Raw genomic sequence first — 25,879 nt, 5'->3', positions numbered from 1 at the left:
ATGATACCAACACGGGCCTCAAAGTTAAATCCAAATTCCAACCTCCTGCACACACCGTTCCGCCACAGGTATTGGCTTTTGAGTAAGCATGGGCGGAAAATCCGTTCCGCTCGCGGATTTTGCGGGTTTTCGGTAAATTTGCAATCCGCGAGATTCGCGAATTTCCCGCAAAATCCGCGAGCGGAACGGATTGGGTCAAAAGTTCAAGCTGACTTTTGTAACTCTTATAGAATGGCGCCGGCAAGCTGCCAGAGCCATTCTAAAATAGTTACAAAAGTCAGCTTCAATAGGAAGCTCTAATAGATAAAGTAAAGCAGGTGCTGCTCAAATTCAGTTACACAATCATTAATCACCCTAAACTTGGGGTGATTAATGATTGTGTAACTTAATTTGACCTTCAACTCGAGCACCTGCTTTACTTTATCTATTAGTGCTTCCTGTTGAAGCTATTTGTAGCTATTTTAGAATGGCGCTGGCAGCTTGCCGGTGCCATTCTAAGTGGGGCTGAGGGCAGAAGGGCACAAAAGTGGGACAGAAGGCAGAAGGGGACAAAAAATGAGTGGGGCAGAGGGCAGAAGGGCACAGAAACGAGTGGTACAGAGGGCAGATGGGCATAAAAATCAAGAGGGTGGCAGTGATTAACCAGGCAAAAAAAAAAACTGCGAAAACACAAAGCGCCTCGCGAACAACCGCGAACACGCAAAGTGCCCCGCGAACACCCGCGAACTCGCAAAAATAAAAAAATCCGCAAATTCGCACGAATTCGCAAATTTTGCGAATTCGCAAATCCGCAAATTTGCGGATTGCGATTTCGCAAAATTCACCCATGCTTACTTTTGAGAAAGCTGTTGCAGACGATGTTGCTACACTGTGGAACACGAGCTTGAGGTCATTTAATAATCTTACCAAAGCTGAGCAGGCAACACTTAAATCACTCTCAGAGGATTAGTATATAAAACCGGCGGACAAGGGCGGTTCTATAGTTATGCTCAACACTACAGATTATCAGGCAGAGTGTTTGAGACAACTGAATAATAAACAAGCATATTCGCTTCTGCAAAAAGACCCCACGGAGGATGTCATCAAACAGATAAGAGACTTAGTAGAAGAGGCCTTTTCGGAGGGATGGATTACTCGCAATGAGGCTGCCTTTCTAGTCGCGAAACACCCTGTAACACCTTACGTTTACCTTTTACCAAAGGTGCACAAGCCACAGAGGCCTCCGCCTGGAAGGCCTATCATTTCAGGAATAGGGTCTGCATTAGAGCCGCTGTCCACCTTTGTAGATGTCTTTCTACGGCCTATTGTACAAAAAATGCCCACCTACTTACAGGACACCAAAGATGTGTTACGAGTCCTCCCTGAAATTGAATTTGATACCGAAAGAGACCTTTTGGTCTCTTTCGATGTAGAATCTTTGTACACCTCTATCCCTCAGGATGAGACTCTAGAAGTTGTAACATCCATCCTGAGGGATAATATCTGTGAGACAATTACACTGGTTCCATTCATAATGGCTTTAGCCACGCTGGCATGAAAAATAATTATTTCAAATATGAAGACAAAACCTACCTCCAGATATCTAGTACAAGTATGGGCAGCGTTTTTGCGCCAAGCTTGGCGAACTTGTACGTACACCAGTTCGAACAACAACACGTTCTGACTCCCACCAACCCCTTCCACACCTCGATCAGGTGGTGGAAGCGTTATATTGACGACGTGTTGGTGGTGTGGAGAGGCACCATAGACTCAGTCAATGAATTCCATCTGTGGCTGAACAGCAGGAACCAGTATCTGAAGTTCACGATAGAGGCCCATAAAAAAAGGATTGCCTTCCTAGATTTGTCTATTTATGCAACACCTGCAGGCTTGCAGAGTTAGCTATATAGGAAACCCATGGCGCGCAACTCTCTACTCCTCTACGAAAGTTATCATCCTAAGTCCCTACGCCAAAATCTACCCTATGTAATTATAATACACAAAAGATTGCCCCCTTCTCAGTTTACTTTAGGTTGAGGACCAAATAAACTATTCCATTAAATCTGGTCCGGTATATTTATTTATACCTATTAATCATGTTCTTTCATACAAAAATTATTTCAAATGGCAGAAAGAGAATACACAATACAAACACTAGCAATCTTATTAAATCAACAATTGACACAAAACATATTACGAAAATATCAAACAATTAAATAACATCAATATTACATCCAAAAATCAATACAAATTACAGTAAAACAATTTTGCAATATGTTAAACCAATTCAATGATCCAAATTATTTACATAAAACGAGTTACTTCATTCCACAAGCAAACAAAAACATGTACCACTGTTACCTTGAGACACACTAGATGTTACAATTGGCTCTTGCTGGGATAGCCGACGCGTTTCAAGTTCGGACCATGAGTGTTCAAACCATCATCAGGGCTGTGTTATTTTCTGTTAGGATGTAGAAAAACGTAGTTTTAATACAACCAATTTGCCTCTTTTGTTAAAATTCAACCGTTTGGATAAGTGAAAAATGTACCTGTGTGATACTATGTAGTTGACCTGTGATCGCTTCTATCAGTGGACACAATTCTTTCTTCAAGTATCCAATAGGACAACTTATTCCACAAAAACAATCTGGGAAACAAACAACATATTGTCTATATTTACTAAACACAATATTTGGGGATTTACGGCCACCTGATATTGTTTTTTGGTAATTTCATACCTTGGTCTGCGCAATCTTGCGATGCACGGAGGGGCGGAGGAATGTCTTTCTCTTTTTCTTGTGATCCTAATTAAATGACACATAACCTGCTTTTAGACACCTATTGTCTATTAGTAAAACTCTAGGTACTTGTGAATATCAACCACTTCTCGTACCTTTAGTTCACACCACCGTGCTGGTCACATTCAAGGGACTTCGTTTTTTCTTAAATACTGCCACGTCTACCTGTTTGAACAATACACTTGTAAGTGCGCAGAAATTTCTAAAATTCTGGTAGCGCAATTAGCCTGACTGTCACAACAGGTTCCGGAGATTCTCGTACCTGTATTTATCGTAGAACGAGGCGTCGCCTCTCGCCACCCCGTCTACCGCCCCGTCCGGGGCTGTGGGTATGTCGGATTCGCCTTCTTTTTAGTATTAGCGTGTTCCGTTTATGACAACAATTATGTTGTTCTATAAAAAGAGAAGCGCATTGTAAGTTGCTTCACGTTATTTGGGCTTTTGTTGATTTAAAGGAAGCTCTGCGCGGCCGCGTGTATGGCATTACCTGCTTGTGCAGTCCGCTAGTCTCCCATCCAGCTTCTCGATCGCTCGTTGCTCAGTTGTGAAGCCGGCGGCCATGTTGCCAAACTAAAAAGAGGGCCCGCTGTTCAAATTGATGCATTGTGGGAATTGTAGTGTATTGGGATTTGAAACGCCTGAAAACTACGTGCGTAGGTGGCAAATGGGGGTTATTTGATCGGATATTGACAAGACAGGAAGAATCCTTACTAAATTTAGGCTTGAAATTTGTTCCCTGTAAACGAACAGACTTTACCAAATTGAAAATAGAAACCTTAGACTTTTGCAGGAAATTAAGGCTTAAAGCCTTCTTTTTTAATCAACCGGCTGTCCAAAATACAGAGGCAACAGGATTGAGAAACAAATCTAAATTTGTTCCGTATCAAAATATTCTGAAGCAAATACAAGCGTTTGAGCAAATCATGCTCTCTTCTATTAACAAAATGGAAAGATCTAAGAAGTACGTGCCCCCTAACATTAGTAAGGGAGAGCTACATGCAATACAAAGCCTTAAGGAAGATCCCTCCCTTGTCCTAAAACAGGCTGACAAGGGCGGAGCAGTAGTCATTTGGCCCCGCGAAAAATATGTTGCGGAGGGACTTAAACAGGTTAACAATACCGAATGGTACCGAGCCCTAAATGAGGATCCTACGAAGCAGATCCAAGGATTGATCACTCAAGTGTTAACACAAGGGAAAGAGGAAGGTTTTTTGGGGAGTAAAGAATTTGATTTTTTGAATAAAAAATTCCCGCGAATACCGGTCTTATATTTACTCCCCAAAATACATAAGAATCTAGCCGAACCACCAGGGCGCCCGATTGTTTTGGGCTGTGACTCCTGTTTGGAGCCAATATCCAAATACTTGGATTTCTTTTTAAAGCCTTTTTTGACGGAGGTAAAATCGTATCTCAGAGATACTACAGATTTCCTAACGAAGGTAGAAGAAATCATTTTTGACCCATTCAAACATATAATGGCAACCATGGACGTCACGTCCCTTTACACACAAATTCCTCAGGAAGAAGCATTAGAGGTAATTGAACTGTTTTTAGAGAAAAGGGAAAAGCCACATAGAGTGCCGACTAGTTTAATTCTAAAACTTGCAGCAATAGCTCTACAGAAGAACTATTTTACATTCAACGATCAGTTCTATATGCAAATCAAGGGCACTGCCATGGGGTGTCCTTATGCCCCAGAAATGGCAGTGCTCTACATGGCACAGTATGAGTCCCTATTCGTGGAGAACAACAATCCATACAAGGCCAACATCATACAATGGAGGTGGTACCCAGACGACGTCTGGCTCCTGTGGCAGGGGAGCCAGACAGACCTCTTGGCGTTCCATGACTGGATTAACAACAGACAAAGAGACATCAAATTCTCTATTGAGACAAGTACTACAAGAATGACATTCTTGGATGTTGAGGTCACCTGCGAGGATGGCAAATTAAAGACATCCTTATATAAAAAATCGACTGACAAAAATACCACTCTACATCACAAAAGCTACCACCCCAGAAGCCTGAGGGCCAATTTGCCGTATGGGCAAATGTTACGTATCCGGAGAAATTGCTCTGAGATAGGGGATTACGTCCATCATGCCCAGGTATTCTGCAACGAGATGATCCATAGAGGGTACCCACGAAAGCTTCTGAAGAATTCTTACAAAAGGGCGAGGTTTACCCCTCGGGAAACCTTATTACAGGTCAAAGAGTAGAAGGAAATAGACAGATTAGTATGCGTTACCACCTTTGGGCCGGATACGCATAAACTTAGACAAGCGGTCCTCAAAAACTGGCACCTATTGGAAGATTTGGAATGCCCGTTTCCGCGTTCCATTTTCTCATATAAAAAGAATAAGACCTTGGGAGAACAAATAGTGAGAGTGGATCTTCCGAAGTCTCAACCAAAACATGACCTTCTGGCACTATGGAACATGAAACCACTAGAAGGGCACCATAGGCAATTGTGTCTCATGTGGCAGCACTATTGAAGGCAATGAGTTCCAGCACCAAGGAGTTCAGTGGAAACACCTTGGCTTCTCGAACTGTACAACCAAAAACGTAATTTATGTGATCATCTGCCCTTGTCCAAGAATCTACATAGGCAAAACAAATCAGCAGGTTAACCTCCGAATAGGACAACACAGGTCAAGGATCAAAAAGAAAATACTTACAGCCCCTATGGTTGAACATTTTGTTGAGATGTCACATAGTGAAAAGGATTTTAGGTGGTCTGTCCTCCATACAATGAGTAACGTACAGCGCCCTGTGGACATTGACAGGATGCTACTAGAAAAGGAAGCATACCTTATCTTGAAATTTAACTGTATAATGACTGGCTTGAACAACATGTCAGAATTGTCAAGAATTTGAGACTTTGCGTCACACTGCCTGGTTGTATTCGCTAAGACTGAAATACTTTGTCTGCAACTATGCAGCATTAATTTTTTGACTCAAGATGTTGTGTATTAAATCTGAATTGTTCTAATCCTAAATGACACAACCCTGCACCCCCCACTTTCAAATACTGGGGTCATTTAAATAACCCCCATTTGCCACCTACGCACATAGTTTTCAGGCGTTTCAAATCCCAATACACTACAATTCCCACAATGCATCAATTTGAACAGCGGGCCCTCTTTTTAGTTTGGCAACACGGCCGACGGCTTCACAACTGAGCAACGAGCGATTGAGAAGCTGGATGCGAGACTAGCGGACTGCACAAGCAGGTAATGCCATAAATGCGGCCGCGCAGAGCTTCCTTTAAATCAACAAAAGCCCAAATAACGTGAAGCAACTTACAATGCGCTTCTCTTTTTATAGAACAACATAATTGTTGTCTTAAACGGAACACGCTAATACTTTAAAAAAGGCGAATCCGACATACCCACAGCCCCGGATGGGGCGGTAGACGGGGGGCGAGAGGCGACGCCTCGTTCTACGACAAATACAGGTACGAGAATCTCCGGAACCTGTTGTGACAGTCAGGCTAATGGAGCTACCAGAATTTTAGACATTTCTGCGCACTTACAAGTGTATTGTTCAAACAGGTAGACGTGGCAGTATTTAAAAAAAAACGAAGTCCCTTGAATGTGACCAGCACGGTGGTGTGAACTAAAGGTACGAGAAGTGGTTGATATTCACAAGTACCTAGAGTTTTACCAATAGACAATAGGTGTCTAAAAGCAGGTTATGTGTCATTTAATTTAATGTGTCATCTGAAGGTGCAATAATTACACTCATTTTGGATATAGAACTACAAATATGGATGGGATGACATCATCCAGTAATTCATTTTGCGATGTTCTCTGTGGGACATAGCGCACAAAGTAATGCTTGTAGGAACGAACATTAACAACACCAATCCCACTTGATACAATTGCAGGGGTTTCATTTCCTGTGGATACACCTTAATGTTTTATACATTGGATATTTACACTCTCTGTAGTGTAGGAACTAAAATTGTGGACGGGATGACATCATCCCGTAGTTCTTCTCGCGAGATCTCTCGCGGGATTTCGAGAGCAAATGAGTGTGTTTCATATTTCACTGTAAAACGGAGTTGAGGCTGTTATTTCAGCGCTTTTCTTCAAAAATAAGGTATGGAAAATCAAAGGGGAATCATAAACTCGCCTGGGTTTCCCCCTTTGTAGAGTGAGGCGGAAGGGTACAATATCAGTGCCCCTCGGAGACACTGTTAAACTGCCGGCCCTCTCCTGTTCGGTACCTCCCCCAAGACTCAGATGGGAGCTTGAGGTACCGACGGAGAGGTGAGCCTAAAAGAATCTTCCCTTATAATTATTTTGGGAAACACCACATAGACTTGGACCATTTAGCTACAGAGTCCGTGTTTGTAGTAATTTACAAGGTGAAATAAAATGAAATGAAATGAAAAGGGGATTTGTATAGCGCGGCTGCTGATTAATACTGCCCCCACATAGAGTATGGAATTGCTTTGAGATACTCTCAAATACAATTGTCTGGAGAAACATGATAAATCTGAGAGACTTTGAGAATGGGCTCACATAGTTGGTGTGCTGGAGTCTCTACACATGTTGATTTTTAGATATAAGTAGATTTGCTGAACAGAAATAGTTTGGGACATTTCAGAAGGCTGTTAATTACGCTTCATGGTGTTTTCCTTTTCTGTTTCAACTCTTATATCTATGTAGTGCGGGGCCTCGTAGAACCTGAGCAAGGTCCAGGTGAGGTGAGGTCAATTCCTCTACCATGAAGGGTGAGCATAAATAGATTATTTTTTTTTAATGTTTTTGGTGAAACACATGTTTTAGGATAAAGACACAGTTAGTTGACAACTAATTATTATATGTGTTCCTCCATAGAAATCTTACTTCTTAACTGACATGGAGGGCTAATGTCTTCGGTTGTTACAGGTTGTATCGTATTCAACCGTTTTCCATCTTATTTTTCCACTTTGGTGTTGGTGGTGTCTCTTTTGTTTTAGAATCACTAAGTGCAACTAGTGAAAGAACAGAGGCCCTGATGAAAGCCAAGGGACGTAAAGCCCTTTAAGCAGAAACATGTTGGCCCATTACTAGACAGATATTTGTTGACTGTCTCTCTTGCACTGTTCTAGGTTTTTAATTAGGAGATGTTGTTCGGCCGTAGAATAAAATTTATAATAGGAGGACACACCATCCTATTTTAACTTCACTATTTTGATTTTGTTGCACTATTATTCACTTAACCCTCAAGATCAGCCATCATTGACGGTTCATTTGTGTTGGTGGACCAAATCCTGAACCAGCAACAAATGGTGTGGCTCTCTAAGTCCCAATGATCAGGGGACTAGCCTTACTCACACCTGGGTTTGGCCAGATGATAGGACTGATCACCAAGTCAATTTGATGGTAACCCATTGCTAATTGTTTTGGATTTTGTAAACCATCTCTGAATGATCTTCACTGTGTCTGTGTTTCCTATTAACATAGTGTTCACCTTCGTTTAAAATAGGCTGTTTTCATGTGATTTAAACACTCCGAGATTCTGGTAATTCAGATTGGCAGCTCAGCTACAATACTAGGCTGTTAGACCCCCTGTGTTCTTGTGTTATATATGTAGAAGGTGCTGGGGATAATAACCAGGTATGGGTCTCTAAACTCTATATCCCTTGGACCCTCTTGTAATGGTTTGTTTTTGATGATGTCATTAAACATTGCCAGTTCCTGCAAAAGTAAACACTGCTGATGGTACATGCTGCCGGTTCACATAGTTTGATGTGGGCATAATTTCACTCGGAAGCCTGTTGGATTTCCATGGATAGTAGGCTGTCTGGTGTAAATAGACATGGGTGGGGCTGTGTGTAGGGCACCTCACATGCTTCAGCTTCTATTTGGCCTTCATTTTACTGTGGCTCCGATTTCTTTCAGGCTCTTTTAGTTCTTAGTTTCTTCTTCAGTTTCTCCTTAAATCTTCATAACCTTCCTGCACGCAAGGTTTCTTTACCTAAATCGGTGTCAAGGTTTCTTTACCTAAATCGTTGTCATTGTTGTAAATGAAAGTTCTGGAGGCCGTAGAGTATATTTAAGGTAGATTTATTGGATCATAGTTCCAACTAAGTAGGATGATGGTTAAGTCCCACGAGGAGCAGCCTTCCTGCTGCTCAGCCCATTCTCCAACTGACTCTCTATCCAACCTCCACATTCCACAGCATCACCACAGACCAACATTCCACATCCCAATCACACTGGCTGAGCAGCAGGTATAACAGCCACATAACACTTCCTAATATAAATCAGTATAGAACAGCTTGAAACAACATAGTTCATCCTAACATAAAACAGTATGGCGTATAATAAGCGTATAATAACACAACATAACACACTCTAGCATAGTGCAAGATAGCACTGCATGACATACAAAAGCATAACAAATCATAGCACAGTATAACACACCATAACACAACACACCAATAACACAAAATAGTACTGGACAAAAAGAATATAACACAACACATCATAAAAACACTCCAAAGCATAGTAGGATGGGAAACAATCCTTTACGACACAACTTTTACCACGCAGTACCTTTACAACGCAGGTTTTTCAACGCAAGTCATTACAATGAATTGCACTGGGGGGCGCTCTAGGATAGGTAATAGTTTAATTTACTATCCAACACCTTCCCTACTATCCACGGGGACTGGAGTTGAAATAGTAAATTAAACTATTCACTATCCAGCACCCCCCAACGCAAGTCGTTGTAACGACTTGCGTTGAAAAACCTGCGTTGTAAAGGCATGCGTGGTAAAAGCATGCGTTGTAACAACGTACATCCGTGCAATGAAATATAACACGCTCTAACATAAAACATTATACCAGAGAATGACACAACATAACTCAACATACCATAAGATAACAAAACACATAATCCCACAGCACAGAATCACATAACTTATCACGTCCTATCATTCACAGAATAGCACAACATGGCCCACCACTCCCTAATATGGCATATTATGACACACCATAACATAACACAACCAAGCACAGCATGACATCACAAAAGGCACCCTAAGGGAGAGGAGTTGGCCTAACGGCTAGGGCGGTCGCCCTTGAATCTGGGGAACTGGGTTCGAGTCTCCGCAACGACGCTCAACATCCTGTGATTCTGGACAAATCACTTAACCTCCCCGTGCCTAACAAAAATAAATTTGTCCTCGTGTTTTGCAACTGGTGCTATGTAAGGCGCTCTGATACCCGATTCAGGTCAAGTTTGTGCTATATAAAACTCAGTAAAAAAAAAAGATACGTCGGGTCACTCACAGAGAAAACCGTTTCCAGATGAGATTTACAAGCATTTAAAAATACAGATCTAAAAATAAGATTAAAATATGATTTAAAATACAAGTTAAAATAAAATCCAAAAAAGTAAAATACATCTCAATTGCTATTTACATGTGACGTGTAAATTACGAGCACTCGTTTGATGCATTGACTAACAAATCGAAATTTTTTTGCAGACAGAGGCAATCATCATTCAGTATCTAAAAGCTTAAGTCTAACCACCCATGCCCAACCTAAATATTTCAGAAAAGGGGGTGGTGATGAACAGAGTGTCTGAATTGAGCAGACCACTCTTACCCAGTCCAAAGATCAGGGCTTGATCCATCACCGTTATTTATCTCACTGCCCCATCCCAGCTCAGAACCTGGCTATATGCAAATCAGTCTGTCCCTGGCCCAGTGCATCATGGGAACAGGGCAGACCAAACTACCAAGCCAATTCTTCACCAGAAAGGAGACAAGCTACCGGGGACCGGTTTCTGGCATTTCAGCCGTCTTCGGCCCGGCTTGCTTGAATCCTGATGGAGCAGTGAGAAAGGGACTCATGTCTGAGTATACCCTGCCACACCTATAGTGGCCAAAAACGATTCAGAAAAAAAACGGTGTTGGATCTAGCCCTGATCTCTTGACTGGGTGAGAGCTTTCTGCTTAATTCAGAGACTCTGTCCCTCACCACCCCTTGTTGTAACTATTTTTGTCCACCCTAAGCGTGGAAGGGTATTCTCAGATGTGAGACCCTTGCTCATTGCACCATCAGGATTCAAGCAAACCGGGCCGAAGACGGCTGTAATGCCAGAAACCGGTCCCCGGGAGCTTGTTTCCTTCCCAGTGTAAGAATTGGCTTTTGTAGTTTGGTTTGCCCTGTTCCCATCATGCACTGGGACAGGAACAGACTAATTTGCATACAGCCAGGTTCTGAAACTGGGATGGTGCAGTGAGCTAAAAAACGGTGTTGGATCTAGCCCTGATCTCTTGACTGGGTGAGAGCTTTCTGCTTAATTCAGAGACTCTGTCCCTCACCACCCCTTGTTGCAACCTAAATATTTGGCAGTGGCTACAAAGATCAGTGGTAAAGTGCTAGTGCATATTATTTCTAGGGCTACAGTGCTGCTGGTAGTGCCAAAAGACTTACATAATGGAATTAGCCAGGCTCACCTTGGCGATTCATATGCCGGGCAAGTAAATAGAAAGTGGCCAATAGTCTCTTTGTGATCGCTGCAATTACTACTGGCTCGATTGCCCCACCTACCAGTCAGAGACCTGAGGGGAAGGGAACCAGCTCCAAGTCGGAAAAAAAGATTCCTGTCCCCTGGTTTGTTAATTACATCCCAATAGGGCTCTAAACATGGGATAAGTTTTGCCTCTAAGAATCTTCCAGCCATAGAAGTGGAGTCTACATCTTTCCAATCTCGGAGAGCCACCTTTTCCCAGTAAATTTCCTTGATAGTTGTTTTAGATGGAAATTCTGCATTCGCCAGGTTTTCCCATAAGATTTGCAGGCCTAGGGCAACCAATGTGTCTCTAAGTTCGTTCAGCCACCTTACTTTATGGAAGACATCAGATTTAATAATGTCCAGGAAGCCTGTCGCATAATGGAGGAGCTCCGGAGTAGTCTAGATCCTCCGCCAATATAGGACAGGACGAAGCCTTGCTAGATCCTGAATGGACTTCCTTCCCAGGTCATACCTCAAAGGGAGTAAGGGAGTACTCACAGGAAGTCCAGTGATGCTTCGGAAAAACTTGTTTTCGGAAGTCATCAGGGGCTTCAGTTTCTCATACCCCCACAACTCAGCCCCATACAGCACTGAGCTAAGAGCCTTAACCTCGTACACCTGAAGTCCAGGTTTTATTGGTTTAGTTAGGGACCTTTTGTTCTCCTGATTAAGGGTTCCTGCAAGTTGCCTATGACTTAATACCGCCATATCTACGTGTTGTGACCATCTACTGTCCTTTGCCACAAGAATCCCTAGGTATGTAAAAGCGTTGACCACCTCTAGTGGACAACCATTCAAGGTGATCTTGCCTTTAAAGCTACGACGGGGATTAAAGACCATGAGCTTGGTTTTAGCTATATTACCTTCCAATCTGTGGTCCACACAAAATTTGTCAAAAATGGACAGGGCATGCTGTAGACCACTCGGGGTCTTTGATAGGATCAGCGTGTCATCTGCAAACATTAAAATTGGTGTCTTAATGCCAGCCAAGATAGGGGCATCAATGTTTGCAAATAGCATGCAAGCGACAACCACATTAATATATAGCGTGAAGAGCGTAGGTGCCATTGAGCATCCCTGGCGAACCCCTCGCTGCACCGGGAAGTCAGAGGTAACCTTTCCCTGCCCTCCCCACTGGATCCTGGCAAAATGTGCTTCATGCAACCTCATCAGTAATGTTAGCAGATCTTGGGGTAAGCCTAGTTTATTTAAGACTGCCCACAACCGTGATCTTGGGACAAGGTCGAAGGCAGCACGTAAATCGACAAATGCCGCGTACAAACTGCCTTTACCCAACAGCACTGTCTTCCATTGCAGGAGAGTAAACTGGAAGACTTGATCTATGGTACTAGTGAACTTTCGGAACCCTACTTGGAAGTGTGACAAGGCACTAGCCTCCTCAGCCCAATCAAGAATCCTGATCACAACCATCCTCCCTACCACCTTTTGGATAGTGTTGATAAGGCTTATGGGCCTATAGTTGCCAGGTTGAGATTTGTCGCACTTAAAAACTGGTATTATGACAGCTCCCTGCCATGAATCTGGAACTGGTGCTCCCAATGCCACAGCGTTTGCAAGAAGCAAAATATACTTTTCCCACCGATCTTTGTTACTAAGAAAAACATCAGCAGGGACCCCATCTAGGCCTGGGGCTCTTCCTCTTGCGACTGTGCTAAGGGCCGTTAGGACTTCATCGATACTAAAAAAGTTACCTTTGGGAAAGACTGGCCTAGGATCTACTAGTGAAATATCCAGCTGATTACAGGCATATTGCGGTTTGAAATAGTTCAGCCAGTCCTCCTGCGAAACATTATTTTCAGGAGCATCTGGTAGGCCCCCACTGCCCCATTTAACTATATTCCAGAATTTTCTAGAATCCTTACCGTCACTGGCTTCCTTTAAATTTTGCCAGTGCCGATCATCCCACAGTTTTTTCGCCCTTACTATGGACCTTTTATACTCCTTTCGAGCAGTGCAAATGGCCTTCATATGCCTACCTTTGATAGCAGTACCTAGGGTAAGTCTGGCCTTCCTACATTCAGTGTTATACCAATTCCGCATTTTAGTGGATGCAACACTGTTCCTCCTTACGGGTTTCAAGAAATGATCCCTGATGGCCGAAAAGAGGTTTTCGTGTAGTTTAGTTACTTCGGTCCGACCATTGGCTGATTTATTCATTTCCTCAAGGGCCTGGATGGCTTTATCAGTTTTTTCCCCAATATTATTCATGGCATTTTGGTTTTCCATGACATATACCCATTTTAGCCTATGAAGATCGTTTGAGAGCAGACTTGGAGGTAAACGGTCAACTATTGCATCCCTGTCTACCACTTCTGTATCCCACCATTTATGTGTTACGCATAGAGGATTGTGGTCACTTTCGATTCGCACCTTTATCTCCATGTCAACTACAAGTTTCCACAACTTCATATTACACAAGACATAATCAATCCTGCTGCTATGTCTCCCATTGTCAAAAGTGTTGGCCCCAATCTTGTCACTTGGGGTTCTCCCATTGAGTGCCCTTAATCCCCTTTTACAACAAATCGCATTTAGGGATATAACATCCTTGGTCCATCTAGTTATGGGTTGCAGATCTAATTTGGGTACACCCCATTGCCTATCTTCCTCATCCCCAGGGTGTTGATCAATGGCAAACAAGGGTTCAAAGGTTAGATTTAGGTCTCCAGCTATAAGTATGTTATTATCAACGGAATGCAATTCCAAAAGCTGGTCCAGATCAGCTATAACTTTTGACCTGCTACCCTTATTGCCCCTGGCATAGACGTTGTAAATGTCCAACCAACCTAGAGAGCCTAATACGACTCTGATGAGCTGGGTGTCAATGTTTCTGGTAGATACTTCCTTAATAGTAAGTGCTAAACTATGACGGACCCAGATGACCAGACCCCCCATCGGTCGGCCCTTGGGCCCTTTAACAGCCGGAACAAAATAGTTCAAATAACCCTGGACATACTGGGGTTCACACAACCAGGTCTCCTGGAAGATGCATACATCAATATTATTATTTTTTTTTTTAATTTTTTAAAACCTTTATTATAAAAGAGCACACAGCTATTCAGCCTAACATCCCGGAGGCAAGGCAGCATAGACTCAGGAGGAGAAAAGTGCTAGGTGATACACATCAGCACATTGCAGGTTGTTTTTTATTTTTTGAAGAAAGATAACTAAACCAAGAAAAGAAACGCCAAAAGGCGCATGAGATTGGCAATGGAGCAACAGAGACGTAAAGGAGTCGGCTGAGGGCAGACGAGGAAAGGCAGAGAACCGATAAAAAGAATGAATGGTAGGATAAGGAGGGGGGGGAGGAAAAAGCAGGAGAAGTACAAGCAGTATAAAACAGTTGTTGTCACAGGTTACGGTGATAAGTGTTCGTCCAGAGGGACAGGTTCCGGCGGCAGGCACACATCGCCCCTGTACGCATTCCATGCCCCCCACACTTTATTCCATGTCTGAGGCCTCCCCCTAGCAACATAGACCGTCTTTTCTCGGAACATGCACCAATCCATGTTGGCTTTCCATTGTACCACCAGGGGAGCTGTAGCAGCACCCCACTTTTGAGCAATATCCCGCTTGGCAACCATATTGCCCAATGTCACCCAACGAGTCTGTGCCGTGTTGTGATCAGACGGTTCCCAAACATTAAGAAGGCACCCCCGCGCCTCCGCTGCCAACACCACACCAGTCACCTCTCCCATAATCCGGTGCACTCTCACCCAGTAAGGGGCAATGACGGGGCATTCCCACAGGATATGTAAAAAGGTTGCGAGGGCCCCACAACCTCGACGACAAAGGCCATCGGGCGAGAATCCCATGTGTACGAGCCGGGGGCCGGTAACATACACCCGGTGAAGGATTTTGAATTGTCCCAATCGGAGACGTGAGGAGATAGCGACCTCCTTAGGGGAGGACACTGCACTCTGCCAGTCCTCATTGTCAAGTTCCAGGCCGTCCGCCGTCCATTGGTCTCGCAAGCACAGGAGGAGATCAGTTCGAACATTAATCAATTTCTTATAGGACAGGGAAATAGCACTGTCGGGCATATGGCCATCCAGAATCCTGTCCTCTAAGGGGGAGCTCTCGGGGATCTCTCCCTCCGTCGGCTTGGCAGAGAGCAACGCGTGTCTCAGTTGGGCGTAGCGGAAAAACTCCGAAGCGCCCAAATGGTATTCGGCCTGCAACTGAGGAAAGGTTTTGACTTCGCCCTTAGTAACCATATCGTCCACCCTGGAGATGCCTATGAGATCCCATTTGTCGAAGCCCTTGGTGTGCCACAGCCTGCCCAAGATATCAGAGTCATACAGTGGGGTAAACCTAGTCAGTCCGCTCTGCCAACCCTGCGCTTTAGTGATCGTCCGCCAAATGTGAACCGCTGCCTTGGTCGGGCCTGATAGGCGCCGATCGAAGGATCTGGAATACAGGGCACGATAGTAGTTGCCACCGCGGAAGAGCCACCTGTCCATTGCGTAGCCTGGGCTATCTATAGGGCCATAGAAGCCGTGGTTGATAGCAGTGAGCTGAGAGGACCAATAGTACCGACGTACATCCGGTAGGGCGATGCCCCCGTCGTACCATGGCAATGTGAGCTTCTGGATGGCGACACGGGGTCGACCGTCCCAGAGCAAGGCCCGCTGCAAGCACTCAATCTCCCGAAAATAGCGGGCCGGAACCGGGTCCTGAGTGTTCTGTAAGGCGTACAGAAACCTGGGCAAGGACATCATTTTGAACAATGCTGCCCGGCCCAGGAGAGAGAGCGGGAGCCTGCGCCAGCTATCCACGTCTCTCCGCAGCCGCTGGAGAGGGGGGAGCAGATTGTTATCGTATCGTGCCTTAGAACTACCGGAAATATATATTCCCAGGTACTTAAAGCCCTGTCCGGCCATCTGGATATTGCAGCCTCTGGGGAGGCGCGGTGTGTCCCCCTTTAGAATGTAAAGAGAAGACTTGGCCCAGTTGATGACCAGGCCAGAGTGGCGTCCAAACAGTCTGAGCACGTCGCACGCCACAATGAGCGACTTGCAGGGGGAAGTAAGGTAGAGCAGAATGTCGTCTGCGTACAGGGAAACTCTATCTTCAAAGCCCGGGGCCCAGGTTATACCATGTAAGTCCGGGTGTGTACGTAGCATGGCCGCAAGCGGCTCAAGAGCCAGGGCAAACAGGAGAGGTGACAGGGGGCAACCCTGCCTGGTACCTCGGTGAAGGGTAAAGGACGCAGACACGCGGCCATTAACTGTGACATTAGCCAGCTGGCAAGCGTAAAGGAGTTGTACCCAACTCAGAAAGACCGGTCCAAATCCAAGCTTCGCCAGCACCGCCCAAAGATAACTCCACACAAGGGAGTCAAAAGCCATCGTGGCGTCAAGGGAAGCAAGTACCGCCGGTTCCTCGAGGGTGTGAGCTCTGGCCATAACACCATGGAGCCGACGCAGATTAAGGGCAGTGTTACGGCGGGGAATAAAACCCGACTGGTCCGGGTGCACCAAATCACCGATGACTCCAACCAATCGATTGACGAGCAGTTTGGCTAGGATCTTAGGCTCCACATTGAGGAGAGAGATGGGGCGATAGGACCGGCACACGTCTCTTGGTTTTCCCTCTTTGTGAATAACCACGATGGTGGCCAGCCTATGATCTAAGGGGAGGAGGCCCTCGTCCAGTGCCTTCAAAAACATAGTCCGCAGGTGCGGGGATACCACGTCCGGTCGAATTTTGTATAACTCAACCGGATACCATTGGGGCCAGTCGCCTTACCCGACCTCAGCGCACGGATCGCCAAGGCGACCTCGTCAGCGGATATGTCTCGGTCTAAGTCGGCACGGTCCTCTTCAGAAAGACAGGGAAGGTCAGGGAAGAGAGGAACGCAGCCGAGTCAGCCTCGGAGCGGTCTGAGTTGGAAGTGTAGACACCCCGGAAATAATCAGCAAAAGACTCGGCAATAGCACTTGGGTCCGTGACGGCGACTCCGTCGTCGCCCAAGATCTCAGGCACCACGCGGCTAGCCATCTCGCGTCTGTCCAACCAAGCCAGCAGTTTCCCAGCTTTATCCCCAACGTCGTAGATACGACCTTGCTGTTCCTTGGCTAGGGTAAGGGCAGCATTCGTAGCGAGATCATGGTATTCCGCCTGTTTAAGGGAAAGGTCATGCAAAAGAGAGGGGTCGGGCTCGGGCCCCAGTCGGGACTCAAGGCGCAAAACCTCGTCTTCAATACACGTGAGGTCGGCATCTCTGATTCGCCTGGCCGTCGCAATAAGAGCAAGAGCCTCACCCCTTAGCACAGTCTTGAATGCCTCCCACAAGGTAATAGCCGAGCCAACCGAGCCCACATTCTCCGAGAAGTAGAGGTCGATGGCCTTAGCAAGGAGCGCACGAGTCTTGAAATTACGGAAATACCATGGGTTAACCGCCACCGGCCGGTCAGACAGGACGATGTTAAAATCAAACGAGACCCACAACGGGGAGTGGTCGGAAATACCCCGCGCCAAAAAACGGGCCTCAGACACGGCAGACGCATGTGCTTCTAGGGTAAAAACATAGTCTATACGGGAGAGACTTCCATGGGCACTCGAAAGAAAGGAGAAATGGCGGAGCGCGGCATGCAGTAGTCGCCAACTGTCCACCAGACCCATGGAGTCAAGGAAGGAAGGCAACCACAGTTGGGAATTGCGGAGATCTCTCGGCGGTTGGCGGTCCAGGGTACAAGAGCAGACCTAATTGAAGTCACCCCCCATTATCAATAAACCATCAGGCAGGGACAAAATGGCGCCACCAAGGTCCTGGAAGGTACTAGATTGTAGGCCTGGGGGAACATAAACCAAAAGTAGCGCTAGGGAACGCCCTTCCCATCTTCCCGCCACTGCAGCGTAGCGCCCCCTCTCATCAATCACAGTGACGTCTATCTCAAGAGAAAGGGACACGCGCACCAGGATACCCGCCCCCCGGGAGCCCGAAGAGAACCCAGAGTGGGCCACCATCTTGTAGCCTTTGCGGTTAAGAGCCTTGCAAGAGTTTCCTATTAAGTGCGTCTCTTGTAAAAGCACAATATCGGGCATATGTCTCTTAATCAGTTGAATCACCACCCCTCTCTTAACACGGTCACCCAACCCATTAACATTCCAACTGATCACTTTTAATTTCCTACCCCCCATCGTCCCGCAACCCTTCCCACCCAACCCCAGCCAACCCAATCATCAAGTGGAAAACAGCAGTAAACACGACCCATTGCCTAGAGGAAAGAAGAGAGAAAGAACGAACAAACAAATAAACTTGTATAATTGCACCCCCCACCCTGCACCCCTGCATCAGACTAAAAAGCCCCCCCAACCAGCAGTGTGCCTGTCGCCCCATAAACTACTCTACAAAAAGTCCCAGAGGAGTAAGGAATCTCCGCGAACACCTCCCGCCACCCTCCATGTAACGACAGGAAAGGCAACAGAGTCACTTAAGAAATAATACCAACAGTCTCAGGAAGCGGGGCCACCTGACCAAACGCCAATGTTACACAGTAGAGCCAAGTCTCATAGACCCGAGTCACCGGCCACACCTCCACCTTGTTCATCTTGAGCGTCCCGACGTGGCGACAAAGTGTCCAACCATTCACTCACATTTTCGGCAAAGTCAAAGAACAGGGCACGGCCCTCATGCTCTATCCGGAGTTTGGCAGGAAACATCATAGAGTACTTATATCCCATATCTCGCAGTCTCCGCTTTACTCCTGCATAGCTCTGGCGCTGCCGCTGAACAGTCCTGGTAAAGTCCGGGTAGAAGTGTATTTCAGCGTTCTGATACTTAAGCGGCCCATGCCGTCTGGATGCCTGCAGGATCGCATCTCGGTCCTGAAAGTTGAGAAGCCGTGCCACGATGGGCCTAGGCGCCACGCCCGACTTCGGCGGGCCGCCCGGCACCCAATGGGCACGCTCCACAGAGAAAAAGTTACTAAGACCAGACGGTGCCAAATGGGTTTTTATCAGTTCCTCCACAAAGAGGTCCGTCGCCGCTTCCTCCGATCCCTCCGGGACACCGACAATGCGGACGTTCTGTCGCCTGGCACGTCCTTCAAAGTCCTCCAGCCTCCTCGAGAATTGGTCCGCAGTCATCCGCAGGTTCCGGACCTCGGTTTGCAGGTCCGAGACGTCGGCCGTCAGGCTGGAGGTCTTAATGTCCAGTGTCTTCACTCGATCATTAGTCTTGCCCAGGTCGGCTCTAATGAGAGTCAGATCAACAGCCATAGTGTCCACCTTGTGGGTCAAGATCTCATGTTGCTGCTGCATGTCAGCCCGAAAACTGGTGATGGCTCCCATGATGTCGCTCAGAGTGGGCTCGGAGCCGTCAGGCGAGCTCGCAGGTGGAAAGCTCTTGGCAGAGGATCCCGTGACAGGCGGCGTCTTCGGCTGGACATATCGCTCAATTCTACTCTGTTGCGACTGTGTTTTTCCGCGGACGCCTTTGTTCGATGTCTTGTCGGGGTCCCCTCTGCCCGCCATGTTGGTTCCGATGAGGACAAAGGGCTGCACCAGCCAAGCCCGAGCCCAGCGAGCCAAGTAGAAAATCCGGGCTAGACAGTTAGATCAGGCCGATGGAGGGACGCACTGTAGGCACTAGCACTCCGCCAGCAGGGACAACAGGCAGTCACTCTGCAGTCCAATCGTGCGGAGTGGCGGAGACCGGAGAGACAATGGCACTGCCCTGGCACGGAGTTCAACTCGACGTAGCTCAGCGTAGGAACCACTGATTCGAAGGCGGAAAGCCGCTCCCGCCTCAGTAGACCATCAGCAATAAGAATCCACCCGCGTGGAACAGGATTTCAGACAGGATATATGAGGAGGATCGGAAGGTCCTCGGAGCTCCGAGCTTACGCGGCCATCTTGGTTGCCCGCGAAGCTCCTCCCCTACATCAATATGAAAGTTAACCATTCCGGAGAATCCAGCCTGGAGGGCAAACCTGCTATGTTCCACAAGATTAGCTTGCCCCCACCCAATCCATTACTATTGCAAGTGTGGAGGGGTACCGCAAGGGCTGAAATTATAAGATGCTCCTGCACTATACCTTCATTTAATACGACGGTAGGATCGTTTACTGGGGGCGTCTCACTCACCCTACTTGTGCTTATATACCCAGCTCTAGGTTCAGATACTCCTTCATTTATACATCCAACCGGTTCTACTGCCCCGGTCATTTCATCAATAGGGCCATCCCCTATGATACTTAATGATCCTGTGGTCTGGCCAGATAAGAGTCAATCATTGTTTTCAAGCCCAGATTCATACCTCTCACCCCAATGTGACTGAGCGTTGAAAACCTGGCCTTGAGGGGGAGAACACACCTTTCTTAGTTGGATTTGTGAATATACTGGAGGGCTGGTTCTAAACTCCAGGGCAAAAAGGTTGTCAGCAAGGGATGTTGAAATTAATGTTAATTCAATAACATCAAATTCATCAATGGGGGAACTTAATCTTATTGCCTTAATTATGTCTTCCCTGATCACAGAGCGACACCCTCTAACATGCCGCAACCAGAGAATTACCTTATTGGTTAGGGAGTCAACATTTTCTCTGTGACCACTAAGGCCAACTAATTTGAGAACGTTAGTCATATAGCTTTTGTTAGGGCTGTAGGCATCATTTTTTATGTGCACATTCCCCCTCCAGCTAGTAGCTTGATTATCTGGCACCACCGCACTAGTGGATGCCCTAGCTGAGGCTTTCCATCCCCGGTGTTAGTAGGCTCTGGTGTCTGCCCCTGTTTTATGTATGAGCCCGTGCTTGAGGGTGCCCCAAATTTAGTGTTGCTACCACTTATGACCGTAGTTCCTTGTATTGCAGTGGTGGACGTCTTGCATGAAGTGTTACTTCCTCCTACGATATTAGATCCGGGTTTTTGACCATTTTTTGTATTTGGGCCTATTGGTCTTCTTGCTGTAACTAATGGCCGGTTGTTAGGACCATTGGGGGCTAGGTCAGGGCTTGCCCTAGCGACTGAGGCAGGTACCATATGTGAGCCTCCTCCGTCCCCCCCTTGCTGGGCGTTCTTGGCTGAGCAAAGTCTCAAGGGGAAAGAGCTGTTGGTGCTAGTAGTGTCATTTTTTGGGAATGTACTGTTGTTAGATGAGATCCCTGGCCCCCCGTTGAGGACGCTGCCAACCATAGAGGTTAGATTTGCGATCAGGGACTTCATGACCTCAATTTCATCACGTAAAAGGGTCACTAGATTTGTTAGGGTACTAACTTCTTCTAATGCCAGTTTCCCCCTCATGATATCAATGTCAGTTACTAAACTGGATAGTGAATTCCCCACAGTGGTAACTCAACCCCCCGGTGTTTGTGGGACTTGAATGACAGGGGGTTCATCGTGAACAGCAGCCAGTACCTCATATCTGTTTGAACATGGTATTAAGGAAACATCCTGGCCCATTTGTGAAGTCGACACACCCGTTACATTAGCCAACCTATTACCCTCTATAGTGCTGTTCTTGCTCACTCTACGTTTAGCTTTGAACATGTCATGAATTACAGGTGTTTCACCCTCAGTGGCCAGCCCAGGTTGTTCTACGCTCTGCTCACTATACTCGTTACGATTACCAGTGACAGAACTTTCCACAAGAATCTCATGACAATCATCAACAAGAGAGGAAATTCGATCAATCACGCAGTTAGGGGCAGCGTGATTAATTGCATTTTTGGTTTTTCTACCCTTTCTATGCTTCGGAGGGTTAACAGGAGCCCCTCCACCACCTTCCATTGTTTTCCGCTTCCCCATTTCACTGAATACTACCAATTAGTTAAGTCTAACGTTTCAAATGAGTCCATATGCACAAATCAGTCTCAGTTCTTCCTTGTTTGTGGTATAACGATCTTGGCAGGAATGGCAGGAGCTTTCCCATGTAGGCGATCCCTCTTATTCAGTACGACTATGTCCACGTCAAATACAAAAGTTAAAAGAGATGGCCCAGCCCAGCCTCGGCTAGCCCCGGATGGCCACAGATGGCCCCGCCATTGTCCCGGGCTTCTCCCGGGCTTCTCCCGTGCGCTCCCGCGCAGCGGGTGTGACGACCAGTTAAATGGCTTTGGCAGGGGCTGTCCTCAGAGGCCCGGTGCAGGTGAGGGCGGACAAGGGGGGTTCTGGGACTGCGAGTCCTGAGGAACAGTATGGCTCGTCCCTGGTCTACCACACGCTATCCCCGCATGCCCTTCACTGCTAATCACTCGTTGCTGAGCAATGACAAGACCCAGATACTCCATCTGTCAGGCAGTAGAAATCGGCACAGAACCCCACCGACGCTGCGGCTCCCGTGGAGCGGGAGAGGCGAGGTGGTTTAGAAGCCATCGGCAGGGACGGTCCTCAGAGGCCCGGTGCAGGTGAGGGCGGACAGGGGGGGGTCTGGGACTGCGAGTCCTGAGGAACAGTATGGCTCGTCCCCGGTCTACCACACGCTATCCCCGCATGTCCTTCACTGCTAATCACTCATTGCTGGGCAATGACAAGACCCAGATACTCCGTCTGTCAGGCAGTAGAAATCTGCACAGAACCCCACCGACGCTGCGGCTCCCGCGGAGCGGGAGAGGCGAGGTGGTTTAGAAGCCGTCGGCAGGGACGGTCCTCAGAAGCACGGTGCAGGTGAAGGCGGACAGGGGGGGTTCTGGGACTGCGAGTCCTGAGGAACAGTATATATTAACAACAACAAGGGACCCCAATTCAGCCAGCAGGGGACCTCGGGGAACATACTTTTTAGAACAACAGCGGTCCCATGCATGTAAGTGTATATGAGACAATAAATACAGACAGAATCAGATCTATATTAGGAGCGACATATCCAGCCAGACAGAGGTCTTCAAATTTACTCAATGAACAAATGATTCATACAGAAAGAATACCTTCAACAATTCACCAGTGTGGTGCACAAGCCTGTGCCCAAACACTATCAGATCAAATACAGAAGGTAGATTAAGTAAATAGAAGGGCTTTTTAAGGCAAAAGAAACGTTTTCTGTTTAAAATTCAATTGTACAGAAGTATCAAGAAAGCACCATTACATCACATATAAATCAAGTTTTGTATAGGGTGCTAGACAGGTCGACGGCGTTTCGGTCCCCCTACTTAATCATGGGGACCATCATCAGGACATTCAATTAATGCCTTAACGTTATTAAGCCTCTAATTGCCTAAGGGAGAGATTGGCAGAAAAGCATATATACATTTTAGAAACATAATCATAGAGTTATTTACATACTTAATCAGGTGACTTAGGGTGAATAGTGAGCCTATTTACATTATTTACACGTGGATCGTTAGAACATGATTAAGGGTTTGGAGGTCGCTATTTATTTAATTCAGCATGATTAAGACCAAGTGGAAATTTCTCAATTGTGTCGGTATAGAGAATGGCTCTATAATCCTGGCAGAGCAAGGAAGTGAATCCTTAATTATGCCGATATTGTGGCGCAGTAGTACGCAGTAATCCGGGCAAAGCGAAAAAGTGATTCCTTAATTGTGCCGATATTGTGGTCGGCGCAGCGGTATGGGCAGTGATCCGGGCAGAGCGAAGAAGTGATTCCTCAATTGTGACGATATTGTGGTAGGAGCAGTGGTACGGGCTGATCGAGTGAAGCCAAGAATGCTATGGACAGCTGAAAGCATGTGCATATAGGATAATAATGCGGCGAGTGCGGGTGGTTGACGAAGTGATTTCCGTAGTTGCGAGGGGTGGTTTGTGCAATTGGAGTGCGTGAATTTAATAACAGGCTTACCAGGGCGATACAGTCAGCCGTAGCAGGCAAGGGGGTGGTAGCCTAATGAAGGCAGGTAAGCCCTGTAAAATAAGGGAGTTGTTAGATATGGAAAACCATTGTGAGCTGGGAGGATCGAGTGACCGCGAGAGAATTCTTACCAGAATCGGGCAAGTTTAACTTGAACCGCGTTACAATAGCGTAATCCGACGGTGCCAGGATTCTACCTGTCAGAAAAAACGGGCCATTAGAATTGTGCGGGTTTAAAAAACCGATGTAGGAGAGCTACGGGCTGCTTGAAACTTACCGGGTTAGTCGGTAGTTCGGTCTGTTCCCTGGCGTGCTCGGGTGGGGGAGGAGATGGGAGATGAATGAACGGGAGGAATCTAATTGGTCTACGGTCGCGGGGCGTACTAAGGCATAGAAATAAAGGACGGACAAGTAGCTAAGCAGCCATATTGGGTGAGACAGGGTGCACTTAACCTCAGTGAGTGGTGCACAGTGCATAGTGAGAGTGACTTTAACATAATTCACATTGATTCAACAATCAACAACACAACAAGTTAACCTAGAGAGGAAAAGTTTTACAAGGGCAGTCCATTCCTCCTGAAGGTTTAGTCCAGAATTCAGGCTGTCCGTTTTCAATATCCATTTAAGCTCTTCTCTGTTGAGCATTTGGGTCAAGTCACCACCTCTGGGTGGGATGATTTGAGTATCGAGTGACCGTGCAGCACCGGCTTCACGGAGCAGAGTAAACCACGCTTACAGAGAGCGATTGATTCCTTGTGGAAATCTGCACTCCCGAGTAGAAATAAAAGCGAGCGCGACACACGTCGAGCCCCGGACGGGGCCACAGACGGGGGCTGCAAGTTCCATCTTGTTTAATAATAAAACAGGGGAACGAGGTTGCCGCTGACGAATAGATGACCCAGCTCACCCACTTCACTACAGTGGAACACATGACAGGATCAAAGTGACACAGACACAAAGAATTCCTCCGCCCCCCCCCTGCAGCGCCATCTCGCGTAGACGGAGATAAGGTTTATCTCCTGAGATCTGAAGAAAAGAGTGTATTCATTACTAGAAGCTACCAGCAGTCACGCACATAGGAAGATACAGACGACTAACAGAGCCCTGATGATGGTTTGGGGATTCATGGCCCGAACTTGAAACGCGTCGGCAAATTCACCAAGAGCAAATTAGTACATCTAGGCCCAGATGTAGGTAAAATAGATTTACCGAATTTTAATTACCGAATTCTACCGATTCGGTAATTAAAAATCCGTAAATCTTAGGGGTGGATATGTAGGAACATCCAGATGTTCCTTTTACCGAATCGGTAAATATCTGTATTTACCGATTGGGTAAATACCGACCGGTAATGCCCCATTCATTCCTATGGGCTGTGAAGCCCATAGGAATGAATGGGGCATTACCGGTCGGTATTTACCGAATCTGTAAATACCGATTTTTACAAGGGTGCAGGGGGTGTCACTTTGACACCCTCTAGCACCCCCAAAAAAGATTCGGGGGCCATGTGGCAGGCATACCTGCCCTAAGGGCAGGTCTGCCTGTCATATGGCACAGGTGTGCATGCACACATGTGCATGCACACCGGAATCGGTATTTTACCATGAAGTTGGATTTCATGGTAAAATACCGATTCTGTAAGGCTTGTGGGACTCAGAAGAGTCCCACCTACATCTCATTGTTACCGAATCGGTAAAAATACCGATTCGGTATTTTACAGAATCGGTAAATTTACCGATCGGTAAATTTACCGAATCTGTAAAATATGTGGCCCTACATACCATTTTGTGAATCTCGGTCGGTAA

The sequence above is a fragment of the Lissotriton vulgaris genome, chromosome 1_1 (genome assembly GCF_964263255.1).
Source record: "Lissotriton vulgaris chromosome 1_1, aLisVul1.2, whole genome shotgun sequence".
Classification (NCBI taxonomy): domain Eukaryota; kingdom Metazoa; phylum Chordata; class Amphibia; order Caudata; family Salamandridae; genus Lissotriton; species Lissotriton vulgaris.
The sequence above is the reverse complement of the archived record's forward strand: the minus strand, read 5'-3'. Positions refer to the sequence as shown.